The sequence below is a fragment of the Scyliorhinus torazame genome, chromosome 6 (genome assembly GCF_047496885.1).
Source record: "Scyliorhinus torazame isolate Kashiwa2021f chromosome 6, sScyTor2.1, whole genome shotgun sequence".
Taxonomy (NCBI): Eukaryota; Metazoa; Chordata; class Chondrichthyes; order Carcharhiniformes; family Scyliorhinidae; genus Scyliorhinus; species Scyliorhinus torazame.
The window spans coordinates 157,943,882-157,963,344 of NC_092712.1; positions in this window are offsets into that span (position 1 = coordinate 157,943,882).

Here is a 19,463-nt window from a genome sequence, read left to right on the forward strand (position 1 = left end):
AGCAACAGAGCATAATAACAAAGACGAACAATATAAAGAGCCGCAAAAGTACAACAACGTGCAATATAATACGTATCCATGGATGGATATTGGCATTCAGTCCCCAATTCCATATTTTAGAGAAAAAGTTCCGTGACTGAAACGGTTCCGCAGCCTTCTCGGTGAGAGCCTGGATGAGCTCCCGCTCCTTGTTCCAGAGGAGGTCAACTGGCATTGCCTCCTCCCGAAGTCTTTCCCAATCGGCTCGCAAGCGCGGGATGCGTGGAACTCCCTTCTGGACATATCGGTGGATCCACTGGTCATCGTCAGTTCGCTCGAGGTCATCCGCATCCACGATGGACACATCCCTGTATGGAGTCAGTTCATGTTGACCAATGGTAATAGACTCAGAAATTGGTCAGAACAATATTATGCCCAGGCAATTCACACACAATGCCTCGCTTGGTATAGTTGTTATACGACGGAACTCATTAATTGTTGTCTGATATTGCTACAACTGTTTTTTAAGTGCTTTCCACACAAGCTGATTGACTTGCTGGCTAAGGTCTGTAGCCGTTTCGGCATCCTGGTTTCTATCCTGAACGGCAGCTCCCATTTGCCCTTTCATAACCTCAATCCCTTCACTTATCTCCGCAATGTCAAGGGCGTTCAGTTCCACTATGTCTCTCTGTTGTCGCTTACGTATTTTCCACCAACTCCCGTCCAAAATCCCCCTCTCCCCAGGCTACAAACAATACTTGACCACAGCAATAGATTACCATAGAATTTACAGTGCAGAAGGAGGCCATTCGGCCCATCGAGTCTGCACCGGCTCTTGGAAAGAGCACCCTACCCAAGGTCAACACCTCCACCCTATCCCCATAACCCAGTAACCCCACCCAACACTACGGGCAATTTTGGACACTAAGGGCAATTTATCATGGCCAATCCACCTAACCTGCACATCTTTGGACTGTGGGAGGAAACCGGAGCACCCGGAGGAAACCCACGCACACACGGGGAGGATGTGCAGACACAGACAGTGACCCAAGCCGGAATAGACAGGTAAGTGTAGATTAGCGACCTTTAGCACAGGGCTAAATCGCTGGCTTTGAAAGCAGACCAAGGCAGGCCAGCAGCATGGTTCAATTCCCGTAACAGCCTCCCCGAACAGGCGCCGGAATGTGGCGACTAGGGGCTTTTCACAGTAACTTCATTTGAAGCCTACTTGTGACATTAAGCGATTTTCATTTCATTTCATTTCATTTCAATCATAACTCTTACCTGCCCATATCCTGATACTATCGTCACTGATTCATCATTGTCACTGATTCATCAGGGAGGGTCAGAATTAACCCTCATCCCACAGTGTGGCTAGTGATATGCTCATCACATTCGGGCTTGGGGGTTGTCCTTGGACTCGTGGTTATTATCGAGTCAGAGCTCGCCGGTGTCACAGTGGTGGTGGTAGGCTTCGGCCTGGTCCCCACCCGTACCCCAGGGAGTCCTTGCTTCCTTCAATATCCCACCCGATTCTCAGACTCCTGCGCTGAATGGCTGCCTACCTCACTTCCCCGATACAAAGCTATTAATCTGTCACATACCATCTCATGATTGTCAGTACGGTTAGGTGCCTGGCAGGGATCCATACAGTGATTTACCAGACGGTCCCACATAACTTACTAGTTCACAATCGGATGATTTGGGCCACCGATGGCATGTAGCGTTCCCCGATCGGTCATTTTAAAAACAATGTCATCCTGCCTGGGGGCAAAGATCCTGCATCCCAGCTTTCCATATCACCTGTAGCTCCCATGATCTTGTCTTCCCAACTGATATAGGGCCCAGGTATTTCGGAATTGCACGTAATTCATATAAGCTGCCCCGCAGGGACATACAGAGTCCTGTTTGTGCATATATCCTGAGTATCACCATAATAAAAATCTATACCACTCCTCCCCTTTGCATCTCTCATAAGATTAACAGCATCCCGACGCACCCACGTGACATTGGTATACATGCGACCACTGGACTTGGCTTCAGCAATGTCCGGCTCCTTCCACGTCCCTGGCGAGGTGGTCGATGTTGACGATTGCAACCAAAGATGAGATGGGATCCACAGGTGTGCTAGCAATAGAATCCTGTAGGAATAAACAAACACCTTCCGGCGCTCAATTAGTATTATATCATTCGCATCATCGCCACTCCTTCCTCGTATACATCCTCTCCGTGCCTTAGTCCCATAACCTGAGCCACTCTGGTGACCCATCTACAAATCCAGATAAGTCCCATTGCAAGTGCCACAGCTGGCAATGCCATGGCTAGCCCCCACTCCTTGGATTCGCCGACCCACCGGAGGGTTCCCTCAATCCTTGTGTCTATGGGATGACTCATGAGGGTATGATTTCAACTGCGTCCAGTGCCGCCACCGCGGACCGGGTTTCTCGTCTATTAAGGCACATATTTGTCCATCGGTGATTACTGCATAGCGTCCCTTCCATCAAACCCCTGGTCCCATTTTACCTGTCATGAGTTTGACTATGACCCTATCCCCTGGTGTGAAGGGGTATCCTTTCCAGTCAGTTTGGTCCAATCTCTATGCTATTGCTGTGCAATTACCTGACCCTTAAGGGCATGCAGGCAGTTCACCAGATCGTGCATGCATTGGAGTACAGTCCCGCTCCTCCAGTTATCACCTCCTCCGGGAGGCACATTGCTCTTCCTGGCATTAACTCAAAAGGAGTTAGACCCGTTCCCCGGATGGGAGTGGCTCTTTGTCGTAACAATTTTGCATGCAGGGCGTGTACCCAATTATTCCCCTCCTGCAATATAGCTTTGGCTAGGCTATTTTCAAGGATTGGTTCATCCGCTCTACTGTTCCCGGGCTTGGAGGATGGTGTGGGATGTGGAATCTTTGCTGGATGCCAAAAACCCCACAAGCCTCCCTCATGACTTTCCCCGTGAAATAGGCCCCTTGGTCAGAATCCAGTTGAAGTGGCACCCCTTAGAAGTGGCACCCCTTATAATACCGCCTTGGTATTATTTCATGGGCCAATATCAAAGCCACGGTACTAGCGGTGGCATCCTGACATGGGAATGCTTCTACTCACCGGGTCAATTGATCTACAATCACCAAACATTATGTTCTACCCTGTACCTGAGGCAAAGGCCCAGTAAAATCTAGTTGCAAGTTTCCCCCTGGTCCCTTGGGCTGGGGGCTGACTTCCCATTTATCTTGCAGGGACGGCCTGGTTCCACCAGGGTGCACTGTATGCATCGCTGGCAGAATTTGGCCACATCCCTGTCCATTCCCTTCCACCACCAACATTCCTTTAATAGTTTGATCATATTGTCGCTCCCTGTGTGCGCTTGTCCATGGTATATATCTAACAGGGATCGTTACACAGCCTCGGAGGCTATTATCTTTCCCTCTCTCCTCCATAATTCCATCATGGCCTACCCGTCTCCCGTTATTTCTCCACCCCCCCCCTTTTCCTCCACTAGTGCTTGTTCTTGCACCTGCCTTACATCAATATCAGTATTGCCTGCGGCCTCCACGGCTGCTATTCCTGGAGTCTGCATTCCCACCCGTTCCTGCTCTAATAGAACTCTCGGAGCCTGATCGGCCCAACTGTTATCTTGCTGCGCATAATTCTCCATTCTCCAATGGCCTAGACCTTAATCACGGCTACTTCTAAGGGCTGCCAGGTGGCCAGGATCAAGTCCCTGATTAAACTCTCATGCTGTATGTGTCCTCCACTGGAGGACATATAGGCATGAACTACGCCAGAAGCGTCCTGACTGTCAGTGTACACATTGATCCGCTTTCCCTTGCCCCATTCCAGGGCCTTTGTTAGAGTTATTAATCCAGCTATTCGTGCAGAGTGGTTCCCGGGGATCCCTGCAATCAACTCACCTTCAATATCCACTACCGCCCATGCCGTACGGGGCTCCCCTCCTATATACTTCCTAGCTCCATCCACATACAAGTTGCTCACTCCCTCTCCCACCAGTGGCTCTTCTGCCAGGCCTCCACTAGTGTCCTCCTCTACTTCCACAGCACATTCATGCTCCGTTCCTTGTATTGTTAACCCTATCACGGGATTTTCCCTCATATCTTTACAGATTTCCACATGTCTGTCCCCAGGTAAAATATTAGCTTCCCACTTAGTATGAGGGCTATGGAGGATTATCTTACCCATCAGGGCGATGGGTTCTGGTGCATTTATTGCACATGAAGCGCTTGCCAAAGCCCGCACACTTCGGTGCATGCCTGTGGCTACTGCATCCATTTGGGTAGAGTAATATCCCACTGGTCTTAATCATCCCCAGGCCTCTGGGCTACTACATTGGCCTATATTCCACTAGCCCTCTGGCAGGAGATATGGAATGGCTTACTAAGGCCCAGCTACCCCTGGGTGGACCCCTTCACCATTACTTGTGTAGATTGGAAAAGCCTGCATCTCCTCCCCACACTCTACTTTGTCTTTGCTGGCCCTTCCCCCTTTGCTAAGTCTTGTAGGGGTTTCACAAAGGTTGCTTAACCCTCCACTAGATTTTAAATCATGTCGGCTATTGCTGCACTACTGAAAGTCACTTAGAAATTCTCAAATCCTCGAAGCTACTGCGAATCTTGTTCCACTGGCAGTTACCTAGAAATTAAACACAAAAGATCCATTCGGACAAGTCAATATTAAAATTCGCAATTCCTGTTAAAAGAAAACAGGAATTTAGGGGCAGCATGGTAGCCTTGTGGATAGCACAATTGCTTCACAGCTCCAGGGTCCCAGGTTCGATTCTGGCTTGGGTCACTGTCTGTGCGGAGTCTGCACATCCTCCCCGTGTGTGCGTGGGTTTCCTCCGGGTGCTCCGGTTTCCTCCCACAGTCCAAAGATGTGCAGGTTAGGTGGATTGGCCATGATAAATTGCCCTTAGTGTCCAAAATTGCCCTTAGTGTTGGGTGGGGTTACTGGGTTATGGGGATAGGGTGGCGGTGTTGACCTTGGGTAGGGTGCTCTTTCCAAGAGCCGGTGCAGATTCGATGGGCCGAATGGCCTCCTTCTGCACTGTAAATTCTATGATTGTAAATTCTATGAAAACCTCTTCAGCTGTCAATTCAAAATTAAAATTCTGAATGCCTGCAAAAATCACCTTCAGTTGTTAACAGGCAAGGGTTAATTATCTGCTGTATGAAGAGAGGCGGGGTAAAAGCCTTCAACTGATGTCATTACTTCACCACCCTCCTTTGTTTGACTTAACCAGAAGCACGAGGAGGGATTTTTATCAGTCTCTAATCTACACCCATTTTTGGTCCCTCAAACTTTGTTTCCTTTCTTCCGACCAATATCAATTGTGGCAGGAATAATTATTTTTCAACCTGATCCAAAGTTTTAACACAAAATCAATCCAATACATAATCAATTTAGATATCTCAAACTCCAATCAATCCTATTAAATTAAAATGGCCTCATTCTTACATGTGTGAATTTATATCCGGTTTAAAATTCCCACATGCGGTTCTGAATAATCCTGGAATCATGCCTCTGGCCAGAAAACATGATTTCAGGTTTTTGTCAATTGTTTGGACTTGAAGCACTTAAATGATTAAACATTTTTTTAAAAACTCAACTTCAGGCAGCAAGTGTTTTGAAACGAAAATAATCATTCCTCAGAAAGATAAATCTTAATAATAACATTACTCCACGAATCTCATCCAAACAAACGAAATATGATACTTCTGCTAGTAAAGTTCACAGCAGCTTTTGTTCTTGCTCACCGCAAGCTGACACTCTTTCGGTTAAAGTAATGAACAAGGCTCACTACTCTATTTCATTATAAAAGTTAAACTGTTTGTTTGATTCATTTATCTTTCTTTTTTCCATTTAATCCAATCCTCAACACCTGATTTCATCGGCATGACCAATCCTTTAGTAAATTTAAATCTCAAAGGCATTTGTTCCCTCACAGGGGTGATGCATACTTCGAATTTCTACTTTTAACTGGCGTTATTGAATTCTCATACATCTACAATTTAATCTTGTATCAAGTAATTTACACACATGTTTCGGGGCAATGTAAAAACCAATCAATAGCATGCTAAAACAGTTAACTTTTGTGCTCCAATTCATGTATCTTTGTCATTATTTTTTTAAATCTCCACTTTTATCCACAGCTGCTCTGAGCAGTGGGGTTTAAAATCCTGTTACACATACAACCTCAGTATAATGACACCAGCTTTGTCTGACCGGTCACTTACTCTGAGCCCCTCTGGGGTTCATTGTTTTGGCCTCCATTGAATCGTCGTGGGGCCCTACCCTTTCCAATCTTTTTAACGCGCGGTGGTTTATCCTGCTCTGGTCATCGGCGTGGCACAAAGGTTTGTCTTTGCCCACCCAACATTAGCATGTTCTCAGTGTTGCGTGTGTCCACCGCTACCTACTCGCAACTTTTGCGCAACTTATGGATCCGACCGCTTGATCCGTAACTCCACTATCTACTGGGTGGTAAATTGAAATGTACTCACCCGTATTTAGGAGGTGGATCATTCTGCCAGAATCCTGTGTACGCCCGATCTCACAGCGCCAAATAATTTAGGAGTGGTTTCAAGACCTGTGTATTGAGTCAGCTTCCACGTGGGGTTATTCCCTATGGCTCAGCTCAGTACAGAGAGGAACAAACACGAAACCTGGACAAAGATGGCTTATTTAATCAAGCTTGTTACTTGTACATGGAGAACAGACTGGATATCGGCCAAGACCTGTTCTGCCAAACAAAGACCCAAACACAGTATTTATACAATGTTCAAAAATCAATAGCCCACCCCAGTTGAATGTGATCCAATCCCTGAAGCTGCTTCTTTTAAACTTATCCAATAGAATTGCAAGCAGTGTTTAAACTTCACCCAATAGAGTTACAAGCAGCACATGATTGCTCCTCATCCTGACAGCTGTGTACAATCCCAGCAGCCTGTGCTGACTGTTTGTGAGAAACAGAACAACAGAACCAGCACCCTGAATTGTTTCACAAAGACAAGATGTCAGAAGTAATGTCCTTTTGGTCAAGTTAGCTATCCTAAATCCCATTTGATTACATATTGCTGGGTCCTAAAAATACATGTTTAATGGTTAATAATGATTACTCAGTCCTATCAATCATCTCAATCTTTAATAAAACAACTTCTGTAATACTACTCTAGTGGCATGCTAATGATTCAGTTTTAAGAGGTATCATCGCTGAACCCCCCCTTCAATTGTAAACGGTCCTAGGGGAGGTGGGACCAGTACAAACCAGACGGTCTGCACCTGGGCAGGACCGGAACCAATGTCCTAGGGGGGGTGTTTGCAAGAGCTGTTGGGGAGGGTTTAAACTACTGTGGCAGGGGGATGGGATCCGATGTAGAAAGTCGGAGGGAAGTAAAACGGGGCCAGAGACAAAAAGCAGTGAGGGGGAAAGTGTAAGGCAGAGAAGCCACAGTCAACAATCAAAAAGGGCCACAGTACAGGGTACAATGACTGAGGAGAGTGTGAAAAGGGAGGTGGCCAATGCAGGATTGAGTGTTGTGCCTAAATGTGCTCAGTATACAGAACAAGGTAAATGAGCTTGTTGTGCACATTGAAATTGGCCACTACGATGTTGCGGCCAAGGGGATCAGAGCTGGGATCTAAATATGCAAGGATATACGTCCTATTGAAAGGACAGGCAGATGGGCAAAGGGGGCGGGGTTGCATTGTTAGTAAGGAATGAAGTTAAATTGATAGCAAGGAGCTATATAGGATCAGAAGGCATAGAATCTCTGTGGGTAGAGTTGAGGAATCGCAAAGGTAAAAAGACCCTGGTGGGCGTTATGTACAGGCCCCTAGCAGTAGTCAGGATGTAGGGCAGAAAATAAATCAGGAGATAGAAAAGCCATGTAAAAAAGGCAAGATTACAATAGTCATGATGTGGAGATGCCGGCATTGGACTGGGGTGAGCACAGTAAGAAGTTTTATAACACCAGGTTAAAGTCCAACAGGTTTGTTTCAAACACTAGCTTTCGGAGCACTGCTCCTTCCTCAAGACTTTAACCTGGTGTTGTAAGACGTCCTACTGTACAATTGTCATGGGGGACTTCAATATGCACGTGGACTGGGAAAACCAGGTTGGTGGTGGATCCCAAGAAATAGAATTTGTGGAATGTCTAAGAGATGTTTTTTGGAGCAGCTTGTGACAGAGCCTACTAGGGAACAAGCAGTTCTGGATTTGGTGATGTGTAATGAGGCAGACTTGATTAGGGAACTTCAGGTGAAGGAACTCTTAGGGAACAGTGACCACAATATGATAGAATTTACCCTGCAGTTTGAGAGGGAGAAGCTGCAATCAGATGCAACAGTATTACAATTAAATAAGGGTAACTACAAAGACATGAGGGATGAACTGGCCAGAGTTGATTGGAGAAGGAGCCTAGCAGGGAAGACAGTGGAACAGCAATGGTAGGAGTTTTTGGGGGTTATTAGGGAGGCACAACAGAAATTCATCCCAAGGAGGAGGAAACATGCTAATGGGAGGACAAGGCATCCATGGCTGACGAGGGATGTCAAAGACAGCATATAGGCTAAAGAAAAAGCATACCAAGTGGCGAGGATTAGTGGGAAACCAGAGGATTGGGAAGCCTTTAAAAGCGAGCAGAGGACAACTGAAAAAGCAACAAGTGGGGAGAAGATGAAGTACGAGTGCAAGCTAGCTGAATATAAAGGAAGATAGGAAGATATTTTTTTCAATATATAAAAGTTAAGAGAGAGGCAGAAATAGACATTGGACCATTAGAAAATGTGGCTGGAGAAGTAATAATAGGAAACAAAGAAATGGCAGACGAACTGAATAGTTACTTTGCATCAGTCTTCACGGTGGAAGACACCAGTGGGATGCCCGAGCTCCAGGAGAACCAGGGGGCAGAGGTGAGTGCAGTGACCATTACTAAGGAGAAGGTTCTGGGGAAACTGAAAGGTTTGAAGGTGGATAAGTCACCTGGACTGGATGGACTACACCCCAGGGTCCTAAAAGAGATAGACGAGGAATTTGTGGAGGCATTAGTGATGATCTTTCAGGAATCACTGGAGGCAGGAAGGGTCCCAGAGGACTGGAAGGTGGCTAATGTAACACCACTGTTTAAGAAGGGAGGGAGGTAGAAGACGGGAAATTATAGGCCGGTTAGCCTGACTTGGGTCATTGGTAAGATTTTAGAGTCTATTATTAAAGATGAGATCGCGAAGCACTTGGAAGTGCATGGTAAAATAGGACTGAGTCAGCACGGCTTTGTCAAAGGGAGGTCATGTCTGACAAATCTGTTAGAGTTCTTTGAGGAGTTAACAAGCAAGTTAGACAAAGGAGAACCATTGGACATGATTTATTTAGATTTCCAGAAGGCCTTTGACAAGGTGCCGCATAGGAGACTGTTAAATAACTTAAGAGCTCATGGTGTTCAGGGTGAGATCCTGGCATGGATAAAGGATTGGCTGACTGGCAGAAGGCAAAGAGTGGGGATAAAGGGGTCTTTTTCAGAATGGCAGACGGTGACTAGTGGTGTGTCTCAGGGGTCTGTGCTGGGACCACAACTGTTTACAATATACATTAATGGTCTGGAAGAAGGTACTGAAGGCACTGTTGCTAAGTTTGCAGATGATACAAAGATCTGTAGAGGGACAAGTAGTATTGAGGAAGCAAGGGGGCTGCAGAAGGATTGGGGCAAGCTAGTAGAGTGGGCAATGAAGTGGCAAATGAAATACAATGTGGAAAAGTGTGAGGTTATGCACTTTGGAAGGAGGAATCTATGCATAGACTAATTTCGAAATGGGGAAATGCTTCGGAAAGCAGAAGCACAAAGGGACTTAAGGTTAATGTGCAGGTTCAGTCGGCAGTTAAGAAGGCAAATGCAATGTTAGCACTCATGTCAACAGGACGAGAATATAAGACCAGGGATGCACTTCTGAGACTGTACAAGGCTCTGGTCAGACCTCATTTGGAGTATTGTGAACAGTTTTGGGCCCCATATCTAAGGAAGGATGTGCTGACCTTGGAAAGGGTCCAGAGGAGGTTCATAAGAATGATCCCTGGAACGAAGAACTTGTCATATGAGGAACGTTTGAGGACTCTGGGTCTGTACTCGTTGGAGTTTAGAAGGATGAGAGGGGATCTTATTGAAACGTACAAGATATGCGAGGCCTGGATAGAGTGGACGTGGAGAGGGTGTTTCCACTTACAGGAAAGACTAGAACCAGAGGACACCAACTCAGATTAAAGGGGCGATCCTTTGAAACAGAGATGAGGAGGAATTTCTTCAGCCTTCAGTTTGTAAAGATCGGCCTGTCATGAGCCGGTGCTCATAGGGGAACATACATCCTGTGGAAAACCTCTGGACTGGGGCATCAAGGCGATGACGGCAAACCCGGCTGCCCGGTTATCCTGGTGGGGTCGGTCCACATTGAATTTAATATATTGTTCTGAGCGGGCATGTAGGGCCTCTGTTACAGCGAGGATGCATCTCAGTCCCCACTCAGTGCCTGGAATGACCATGTGGTCAAAATGTTCAAAGCGACTGTCACATTGACAGCCACCGGGAATAGGTGTCCTCCCCCATACCCCCACGGTGCCAGGTGCGCTATGATCCAGCAGATATGTCGCACTGTCTCCCTGCTCAGCTGGGGTCTTCGGCGGCATGCCCAGTCCAGCAGGTCTAGAATGACAGGTGGTGTTGTACACCATGAGACCAAATGCGGCGCTTCCTTTCCATTACTTCCTCGGCCTTTTGGGTGGCTGGCTCTCCATCCTCACCAACTGGCTCCTGTTCCTTTGGGGAAGGCTCTCGATGGGCCAAGTGGCCTAATTTTGCTCCTATGTCTTATGGTCTTACATTAGCCTGGTGCGTACCCCCCGTGCCCAGCCAGGTCCACTGGGCTACATGGTGGGCGCATCTGGCCCATCTCTGATGCCAGGGTTACCGTTGCCTGGCACTGCCCTCACTAGGGGTATGCACCACGGCCCCCATAGGGGCTACTATGGGTGTTGCCCTGGGTGGACCGCTGGTGTATGGCGGTCAGATGGGGGTGGGCAAGGGGGGTTGGGGGGGGATGTGGAGAAGGGTGGGGTGCAGGGGTAAGGGCACCCATATGGCCTGTGCCAATCTGCAGAACCAGGGGCCAAGGTGGGTGGTTAGTGGTGCGCAGCAAGGTGGCCGCCGTATTTGTGGTCCCTGCCTGGACACTGCCCCAGTCCCGTGGTGGGTTACCCTGGCCACTTGGCTTCTTCCCCCTGTCCCCCCCCGACCCTGCCAGGGCTCGCCCCCACTCCAGCCAGCCCGGCCTGGGTGCAGCCCAGCAGCCTGCAGTCGCTACTCTCCATGTCCTACCTCCTCTCTCTCTCCCCCAGCAGCCACCACACCGGTTTCACAATTTCTGAACGTAAAAATGAACCATACCGTCGGGAGCTCGGCCCATCAAAGGGTGAGAATAGCAGAGGCCTAATTTAGGCCCGCTAATGATATGCAAACGGTCTTTACTGTACGTGCGTTCTGGAATGCATTGGCACCGCTGTCGAGATGCCAGAGAATTGCAATTTGGCATAAAATCCGAGCCAGTCATGATTTTGGCGTCGGAACATATACTCCATCCAGTTAGAATCCCGCCCGGTAAATTAAGAGAGACAGGAAAAGTTAAAAATACGGATAAGAAGGAGAAAAGAGTGCTTTTAAATTACTGTCCTGATCCTTGACAAGTTATGAATGAACAGCAGGGTAGTTGACAAAATGTGCAAACGTTCTTGATCAGTGAGGCTAATAAAAAGCACTGGGGCTGGATTTTCAAAGTAAGACACAGGCCAACTTGGAGATGGACATGCCAGCGATTCCACACTACCAGCCAACGTGCAAGTACTCTGGAATTTTCCTGCCTCAGACTTTTTTTAAAAATTTAGAGTCCCCAATTCTTTTTTTCCAATTAAGGGGCAATTTTAGCACGGCCAATCCACCTACCCTGCACATCTTTGGGTTGTGGGGGCGAAGCCCACACAAACACAGGGAGAATGTGCAAACTCAACATGGACAGTGACCCAGAGCCGGGATTGAACCTGGGACGTTGGCGCCGTGAGGCAGCAGGGCTAACCCACTGCGCCACCGTGCTGCCCTTTCAGACTTATTTTAAAGTTGTTTCTTGAGGGGGTAGGGGTGATGTCTATCCAGCCATCAGTGGAAGGTAACTGTCATGAGAATGTCGCTTTAAGAAATGTTTGGCTGCTCATGTTACTGCAGTGATGTCAGAGTGTGGGTGGAGCTGAGCTCTGGTTCTGCTTTTTAGTTTCACTTTGAGAAAAGCTTGGGTGTGTCTGTCTTTTTGGTTTCGTTTTTCAGTGTGTTGCAGCTGAAGTCAGCCAAAGCAGCTGTATTGTTGAGCTCTCTGCCATGAAGGACTATCTCTTGATCGTTTGGTGAATTCAGAAATTTTAATGTTTTCAGTATTGAATGTAAACACTGATGTGCTTCTGTTTAAAGGTTTGTTAAGTCTTTTGGATGTTAAAAGAACAGCTTAAAGGATTACTTAGTGTTTTATTCTTTGGGGGTTATCTTTAAATTAATGGTTGCTAAGATATTCACTGTTTGTTTTAAAAAGGTGAACTTGAGTTCATAGAATAAACATTGTTTTGTTTTTTAAAATACTTTTCCATTTCTGCTGTACCACACCTGTAGAGTGGGCCGTGTGCTCCCCATACCACAATCTATTAAAAGTTGTGGGTCAGGTGAACTCCATGATACACTTTGGGGTTCTCTAAACCTTGACCCATAACATAACCAATTAAGCCAATTAAAGTCCCTGTTGAGGGCACTGTTCAAACACTATCTTGAATTTTCAAACAGCCAACATGTCTCCCATTAAGGTTGAAGCCTGGCAGATGGATAGAAGTGACAGGCCAGGGATATGCTGAATCTTCATTTAATTTCCCTCACCTCTGCAGCCAAGATTGCCAGAGAGCCTTAGCGATGACTGCAGGCCACTCTGTGGAGGGGCGTCTGCTCCATAATGCTGACCTGACAGCTGTGATCACGTATTATTTTTACGCATTCAAATGTCTTCACCTACTGCAGCCGCATCCAGCTCTTCTAGTGGCATTGTCAGTTTCCCCAGACTTTCAGGCTCTCTCATTGGCCCTCTTGGCTACAGAGCCTGCTTGTGATCCTTACTAGAACAGGGCACTCAGAGTTGAGGACCTGCTAATCAGCGACCTCATCAAAATTCTCTTTCAGAGTTTTGCTATGTCATCTTCCAGTTTCCTGGCTCAGAATTATGACCAGTGGTGGGTTTGTGACTCTACAACAAAAATGCAGCCCCCGGAGTCAAGGAAAACAGGTTCAATTAAGCTGCTGAAATTGCTGCCCAGAGTTCCCATCCCACCATCAATAAATCTAATAATTAAAAACAGTGAAGTGCGCAACCCACATATGGTTTGTTTCATTGTTTCCCTCAATGCTTCCCCCAGATATTGTTTGATGTGAAGGCTTGTTGGTTTGTCATTAGATGAGTGGGGTTGCAGTCGGCGGCAATCAGTTTCCTCGGCCTTGTTTGGTCTTAATCAATGTTGACATGGGTACCACCATTACACGCGAGAACACCACCCACCAAGTACGTGGTACAGACCCATGCGACTCGGCCAACGTTGACTACCTCATACACTGCAGGGAAAGATGTCCCGAAGCGTGGTACATTGGCGAAACCATGCAGACGCTGCGACAACGGATGAACGGACATCTCGTGACAATCGCCAGGCAGGAATGTTCCCTTACAGTCGGGGAACACTTCAGCAGTCAAGGGCATTCAGCCTCTGATCTTCGGGTAAACGTTCTGCAAGGCGGCCTTCAGGACGCGCGACAATGCAGAATCGCCGAGCAGAAACTTATAGCCAAGTTCCGCACACATGAGTACGGCCTCAACAGGGACCTTGGATTCATGTCGCATTACATTCATCCCCCACCATCTGGCCTGGGCTTACGAAATCCTACCAACTGTCCTGGCTTGAGACAATTTACACCTCTTTAACCTGGGGTTACCCCTCTCTCTGGCTCTGTAAAGACTTAATTACCTGCAAATGCTCGCATTCAAAGTATCATCTTGCATCTTTGACTTTGTCTATATATATGTTTCTGGAGCCCACCTCTTCATTGACCTGAGGAAGGAGCAGTGCTCCGAAAGCTAGTGATTCGAAACAAACCTGTTGAACTTTAACCCGGTGTTGTAAGACTTCTTACAATGTTGAAGCTGTTCAGGGTCATTCCTAATGCTGCTCTTCACCACTGTGCCTCCAGTTCTCATTGATCTATCCTGCTGTTGGGCCAAGGTGGTGATGCTGGAGTCTGATATTGACTGAAGGTTATGATTGTGCCAAAGCCATTGCAATGCCTGGCTAACGTTATGGGACAGTCCTCTCGGCTGATGTGGGTGAGGAAGACTTTTGTAGGGTTGATGGGGTTGTGATAGCCATTGTTCTCAAATCCCTGGGTAATTTCTGATAGGTGAATTGATATTTGTATTTTGCAATTTCTGTTCAACAACTGAATTCCTTCCAAAGTAACTTTTTGATTGCTTCCTCGGGTGGGGGGGGGGGGGGATTAGCATATGTCCTCAGGTTATGAAAGGTGCTTTATAAATGCAAGATCTCCCTACTATGGTTATTTTTTTCTGTTGCTCTCTCATACATTATTAGATTTAAGAAGATCATTTATCATAATGGGTTTTGAGCTCAGGATCTTGGGTTGTTGGTACAGTACCAACATAACTGGACCAATACAGCCAGCAATTTATTCTTCATCCCTTGTGGCAATAGCTAGATTCAGCTGCTGCTCCCAAGTCATTTACTTGGGTCAGCACAGTTTGGATTCTTCTGATGTGTTGATATGGGCCCGGAGAACTCGAGGATAATCAAGACAAGGGCTCTCAACATTTTTCAGCCTTTTGATAGCAAACTTCACATACTATTTGATTGGGCTCCCCCTTCTGGGTTTAATCAGTAACTGGGACAGCTACTTGCAATAGCTGTTACTCAACCTGAGGAATATTGATTCCTGCTTCTTGATTGTGGGATTAATAAAGTGTAGGGTGGTATTTACCTTCACCTGGGCAGTTCCCCCACTCACCCACATTGTGACCCAAGTAAATCCTCAGATATACTGATATTACACTTTTCACATTCTATGTTTAACCATTAACATTATTCTGCTTGACTAGGTTCATGATAGTTGCAAACATGGAGAAAGACAAGGAATAATTTCAGGCATAAAAATATGTAACTGGGGAGAGTTAATTTCAATGAGTTAAAATGCAAAAAGGTGGATTGGAATCAAAACTTTGCGGACAAAATCATAATTGAACAATGGGAAGTCTTCAATGAAAAAGGGCAAGATTCTCCATTTCCCGATGCCGATTTCATAATCGGCAATCGGGCGGAGTATCCATTTTTACGACAGAATAGGGGGTGGCACCTGTTTTACACAAGTTTATCATGCTCCACCCACTCCAAAATGGCATCATCGGGGCGCGCTTGCACCTGAAGGCCCTTCCCTGATGCTCCGCCCCCATGGGCTGTTCACGACCTCGCGGTTGACTTATGGTCCCAGCCATGTGGGAACGCAGCATAGTGGCTGCGGACTATGCTCAGTGCCGCCACAGTAGGGCAGGAGCCATGTTGCTGGCCGGGGGGGCTTCGGCAAGGGCTGGGGGGACTGGTGGGGGGTGGCACTGGGGGGGGCACTATCTGGCAGGACGGGTCCGGGCATGGCCGGCACCATATTGTACGGCGCGACCGCTGCAGGTCTTCGCTGTTCGCATGCGCTGCCACCGTCCCGGTAATACTCCAGCCGTTTATTTTGTGGAGACTGGTTGTTTCAATTGGCATGGCTGTTAGCCTCTCACCGGTCGCAGCATCGGTGAGTGGGCAATGGTGCTTTTTTCCACATAAAACACTACGGTTCTTCTGCACTTTGCCTCAGAATCAGAGAATCTGGCCCAAGAAATGTTGGGTACTGGCGAAGTACATTTCTCCCAAGGGGATCCTCAACTAAAGCTCCCGAGATGACTAAAGACATAAAGGCCAAAACGAACAGAAAAAGGCGGATTATGACAAACGGTTCATAATGTAGTAAGGAACCAAGCTGAGTACAGCAGGAATAGAGTTCTAAAAATGGGATGGGAATGGCAAAGTGAAAATAAGCTAGCAACTAACATAAAAAGAAACACAAAAGTATCTTATAAATATATAAAGAGTAAAAAGTAACCAAAGAAAGGGTGGGGCTGATCAGAAACTAAAAAGGAAGGGCTGGATTCTCCGATTCTGGGGTTATGTCCCCACGCTGGCGTGGGAAAGGTGGCATTTTACCCCAGAAACAATGGCGCAAAACAGCCGAATCTCCGTTTGGCTGGGGCTATCAGCTGAGCAGTGTAGAGCACCAGACTCTAGCTGCCGATACGCCCCGGAGAATTGCCGCACATGTGCATGGCGGCGGCCTACAGCGGCCGTGCCATGCTACATGGTGGAGGCTGCTCACGAACCCGGCCTGCAAAATAGTAGCCCTCCTTTGGCCGGCTCGCACGCCCCAGACCATCCCCCAACAGTGCCCCCATCTCCGAATAATGTCCACCTCTGCCCGTGGATCTGGCCTCCCCTGACTGCGGTGGCGCTGCACTGAGTCCGCAGCCGCCACGCCGAATTCCCGACGGGTGAGACCACATGCGACCGACGCCGTCAGGAATTTGGTCGGTTGGGGGCGGAGCATTGTTGATACGTGGCGTGGTTTACTCCTAGAGTATGTCGCTTTAGAGGGGGCGGAGCATCGCAAAAGCGGCGCCGCACTCGATTTGGTCGGAATCGGGTATTCTCCGGTCAATCGCCGAATGTGATTTTGCCGTCAGCGACTGGAGAATCCCGCCCGAGATTTTCATATGGAGGCAGAGTGCAATGTACGAAAATTATACTTTGCATATATCTTCATTAGAGAAGAGAATGCTGTCAGTGTAGCAGCAAAAGGTAAGTTTGTATTGATATTGCATAGGATAAAAATAGATAAAGAGAAGGTACATAAAAGATTGACAATGCTCATGTAAAAAGGTCATTTGGTCCAGGTGAGAGGCAGCCTCGGTTACTGAGGGGAATAAGGTTGGAAATTGCAGAAAATCCTAATGTGGAAAGGTGATTCCAGAAGATTGGAGGAATACAAATATGACATCCTTGTTTAAAATTGGGAAGGATAAGCCTGACAATTACGGACCTGTCAGCTTATCGTCAGCGGTTACAGAATCACGGAATTGTTTCTGCGCAGAAGGTGGCCATTTGCCCCATCTTGTCTGCACCTTCCAAATGAGCAATTCACTGAAAGCAGTTCCTCTGCCTTCTCCCCATAACCTTGTACGTTCCTCCTTTACAGATAACAGTCTAATTCCGTTTCGAATGCGTCAATTGAACCTGTCTCCACCACACTCTCAGACAGTGCATTACCGACCTTAACCACTCATTGTGTGAATTTCCCCCCTCATATCACGAGTGCTTGTTTTGCCATTCACTATAAAACTGTGCTCTCTCATTCTCTTTGTACATTTTTTTTCCAATTAGGGGGCAATTTTAACATGACCAATCCACCTACCCTGCACATCTTTGGGTTGTGGGGGTGAGACCCACGCAGACTTGGGGAGAATGTGCAAATTCCACACAGACTGTGACCCGGGGCCGGGATCGAACCTAGGTCCTCGGCGCGGTGAGACAGCAGTGCTAATCACTGCATCACCGTGCCGCCCGCTCTCTCATTCTCAATTCAACTGTGGGAATGGTTTCTCCCTATTTGCTCTGTCCAGACTCCTTATGATTTTGAATACTTCTATCAAATCCCTCCCAAGCCTTCTCTCCTCCAGGGTAAACAGTCTCAACTTCTCCAATCTATCTACAAAAGTGAAATTCCTTATGCCTGGAGTCATTCTTGAGAAATATTTCTGCACCTTCTCTAATGGTTTCACATCTTTCCTAAAGTGCTGTGTTCAAAACTGGATGCAATATTTGAGCTGAGGCCAATTTAGTGTCTTATACAAGTTCAACGTAACCTCTTCGCTTTTGTACTCTATGCCCATCTTAATAAAGCCGAGGATACTGCATGCTTTATTAACCATAGTCTCAACCTGTCATATCACCTTCAATGACTTATGTACATATACATCCTGGTCCCTCTGCTCCTGCATCTACTTTAGAATTATACCCTTTATTTTATATTGTCTCACAGTGCCCTTCCTACCAAAATGAACCTCTTCACATTTCTCCATATTGAACTTCATCTACCACTTGTCCACCCACCCACCAACTTATCTATGTTCTTTTGGATTTCTACACCATTCTCCTCACAGTTCACAATGCTTCCAAGTTTTGTATCATCTGCAAATTTTGAAATTGTGCCCTGTGCACCAAGGTGTAGTTCATTAATATATATCAGGAAGAGCAAGGAGTCCAACACCACCCTTGGGGAACTCTACTACAAACCTTCCTCCAGTCTGAAAAACGTGCATTAACCATGAGTCTCTATTTCCTGTCACTTAGCCAATTCCGTATCCATGTTCCTACTGTCGGTTTTATTCCATGAGCTATAACCTTGCTCACAAGTGTGTTCTGCAGCACTGCATCAAATGCCTTTTGGAGGTCCATGTACACCTCATTAACAGCATTGACCTCTTCAATCCCTCTTCGAGACTCTCAAGCAAATTATTTATTCACAATTTTCCCATTAGAAATCCATGCTGGCTTTCCTTAGTTAACCTTCATTTGGCCGTGTGACTGTTAATCTTTCCCCGGATTATTGCTGAGAGAGGTTTCCACACCAAATTCAAACCAGAGGATTCAATCTGGAATTCAATCTGGATAAGTGTGAGGTGATGCACTTGGACGAGACAAACAAGGCAAGGGAATACATGATAAATGGTAGGACCCTGGAAAGCACCAACGATCAGAGGGACCTTGATATACATGGACACTGGTCCCTTAAGGTAGCAGAGCAGGTGGATACAGTGGTTAAGAAGGCATATGGTATGTGATGTGTTGGGTGTTCTGGATCACAAACAGGTCACCAACACTGGAAGTGGTGCAACTCTATTTTATTATAAGGTTAACTATATTAACATACTTGAACTGTGGATAAATGCAATACAAGCTTTAACTGTTGACCCTTGCCTAGTCCTAACCAGGTGATGTACTCAGCACATGGTGAATGTCTGTATTGCAGGCTGTGAGCTCTGTGCTCCGAGCTGGCTTTATAGTGTGTGTGCTCTCACTGGTGATTGGCTGCGGTGTTGTGTATGCTGATTGGTCCCACTGCATGTCCATCAGTATGTTTGTGTCTGCACCATAATATACTGGTATATATTATGACATCCCCCCTTTTATATAAAGAACATATGCCTGCGTGACAATAAATAACGTGTAGTGAATGTACCTGACTA